Source organism: Myotis brandtii, unplaced genomic scaffold, assembly GCF_000412655.1.
Source record: "Myotis brandtii unplaced genomic scaffold, ASM41265v1 scaffold165, whole genome shotgun sequence".
NCBI classification, from domain to species: Eukaryota; Metazoa; Chordata; class Mammalia; order Chiroptera; family Vespertilionidae; genus Myotis; species Myotis brandtii.
Window position 1 is genome coordinate 11,031,756 of NW_005356042.1, and position 3,292 is coordinate 11,035,047.

Here is a 3,292-nt window from a genome sequence, read left to right on the forward strand (position 1 = left end):
ATGCTTCTATGTCTTTGGATCTATTTTGTTCATCAGTTTATTTTGTTAGATTCCACATATGAGTGAGATCAAGTGATACTTGTCTTTCTCTGGCTGACTTATTTCACTTATTTCTCCAGGCTCCTCCATGCTGTCTCAAAGGGTAAGAGATCCTTCTTTTTCACTGCTGCATAGTATTCCATGGTATAAATGTACCACAGTTTTTTTATCCACTCATCTACTGATGGGCACTTGGGCTGTTTCCAGATCTTAGCTGTTATAAATTGTGCCACTATGAACATAGGGGTGCATATATTCTTTCTGATTGGTGTTTCAGTTTTCTATATGTAATCTTGGGGCAGATAATAAGTATTTAATGATTTAATGTGATTTTTACATATGTGTATATGTATGTGAAATTTTATATGATTTATACAAATCTATGAAAGATATACAAATGATATTTTATCTGCATATGAAATGTTTAGAACAGTTGTGAGCACATCACCATTCTTTAGTGATGAAATGAGCTTTACATAAATGTATGAGATTATATGTGTAGACATAATGAAAAGATGAAATTAGATGGTTACCTGAATACAAACGTGTGCGTGCATGCGTACACACACACACACACACACACACACACACACAACACACAAATCTTTAGGACCAGTTTTGGCACAGCATTGCTGTTGCATCAATAGTAGTCATATTAGTACTTTAATGCTGGCAAATGTCATGGCCAGAGGCTAGGACATGCCAGTCAAGGGACTCTACACGGGTTTTGGTGCAAGCACACGCAAGCCTGTGTTCAGGAGAAAGTTGGGCAGGATGTGGCCAAGTCCCTCTGGGCTCAGATGAGAACCTGTCTCTGCTGGTAGCCAACTGGAGCGTCATCCCCAGAGAAGCTCCCTGGCCAGGCCACCTTGACACGTCCTCCTCCTCGCTGGCCTCCATGTCCTGCCTGCATGTGGGCTCACACTGCCTCTCTCAGGGTGACCATGAGGGTTAACTGCGCGTGTCTGAGACCTGGAGCACTTCCCCTTGGGGATTCCATACAGCAGCCCCAGCAGACACTGAGTTCTGAGGTTTCCACTGAGGTCTACACTTCTCCATCTTCCAAAGCCCTTCCTGGAGATGGAGATGTGGTGGCACTGGACCAGGATGGAGTGGGACCCTCCCTCAGCTGGGGTGAGAATGAGAGCCAAGTCTAGAAGTCAGCATCCAGGAGCAGAGGAGCCTGGTGTACTAGCCAAGAGCCAGAACCCTGTCACAGAATGGACAACAGGGACAAGGGCCACTGTGGGAGGTTCAGGATGGAGGTGGCAGGGCTACTCTGTGCACTTTTAGAGGGCAGCTGCCATCTTGTCCAAGGATGGGGGAGGGGACCGTCCAGGGCACCAGGTTGGTGGGATGGGCCAAGGTGTGTATGAATCAATGCTAATTCCTCCTCCAGGACTGTTACTTTGTAAGAAATGTGGGGAGATTCTGCCGAGAGAAGCAACTGAAGAGATCATGATGTGAAGTCAGACAACTTTGCATTTAAATCTGTGGTTTGGCTTCAATAAATGACATGATCTTGATTTCCTAATCTAATGTGAAGTCAGACAACTTTGCATTTAAATCTCTGGCTTCAATAAATGACATGATCTTGATTTCCTAATCTGTACAATGGGCAGTTTAGTATGACGCTTTTGTGAGCTACATGCAGAAAGTACCCGGAAGAGGGGCTGGCACGTGGCAGGTGTCCCATAAATGCTGATTCCTGATGTCCATCTCCTCACCTTTCCCTTAAAAACAATGGAAACCTGGGGGAAGAGGGAGGGGCCTGGGAGGAAGGGAAGGTCTCTTACACTGTCTTCAGGGGCTGGCATCCAAGCTGGTGTAATTCGAGTGGTGCCAGGAGACTGGACCACGTGGGAACCCCCGCCCCCAAGCCAGATGGTGACTTGTGGGGTGTAACTTAATAACCTCATGGATTAAGTGCCTCAAAATGATCTGTGGCTGTAGGGGAGTTGGAGTCCCCGGGTTTAGCCACTGTGGGCAGAGGAACACGCTCTCAGGCACACGTAATAGGACGCTCAGGGACATGCCTGTTGGGCAAGGGTGGGGAAGGCTGGTCCTTGAGACTTTCCAGCTATTGTTGAACATGGAGCCCTTGGCTCTGCCAGGACAGATGGCAAATGGGCTGTCTCAAGGTGACCAGGGGACCTGATGGGTTTTAGCCTCATGGCACACTCAGTGTCCCCGGGTGCCACCTGTGCAGACACACTTGTTTACACTTTCACTTTCAAAGAGAGGCTGTGAGCTGCTCTCAGCCATTTGGGTGGTGACAAGCAGTTCCTGACAAAGAGGAGAAAAGTCAGACCTGGTGGACCAATTCCTGGTGAAATCGATCTGTGGTTGACAATCCTTTTTAGAAGTCTTCTGGTTGTGTCTTTAAGATGGTATCTACTTGTGGCCACATTTCCTGTTTGATTACGAGTCTTCTCTCCCAGAGTCTTGTGTTGTTCATCGTATTATCATCATAGCTACAGCCCTGGGGTAGCAGGAAGAGCATGGCATTTGGAATCAAATGGAGCTAGGTTCAAATTCTGCCTCCCTCACCTGTGATGTTTTATGATGACACAGCTCCTCTTGGCTTCACATACCTCTTCTAGGGTTTTGTGTGTTTTTTTTTTTAGGATTAAGACATAACATGCAGCATTGAATATTTATTTCAGGTTAGTTTTTTACTTACAAGGTATTTTTATGCCCAATTTCTTTCAATGCCTTCAAGTAATAGGAGAGAAAATGGGCTCAGAGAGGTGAAGTGACTTAACCCCACAACACACAGTGGTAAGCAGTGAGCAGGAATTCCACCTTATTGTCTCTGTGTTTGTCTTTTCAATCTGAAATAGTTGCAGATTTACAAAAAAGTTGCAAAAATCCTACATACCCTTCACCGAGATCCCCCAAATGGTGGCACAATTATAAAAATCAGGAAATTAACATTAACAACAATATTATGATCTAAATATTTAGATTTTACTGGTCGTCTCACAAATGTCCTTTTTCTTTCTGGCCCAGAATCCAATCCAGGTTCATGCCTCACATTTACTTCTCCATTAATCTGGAAGAGCGTCTTCACCTTTAGGAGATGTTCTTGACCTTGACAATTTGAAGAGATTATAGCGGGCTAGTTATATTGTGTAAAATGCCCCCAATTTGGGTTTGAGTCATCTTTGCCCATTATTAAATTCAAGCTATATGTTTTGGCAAGAAAATCACAGAAGCGATGTTATGTCTCTCCCAGCCCATCATATCAGGA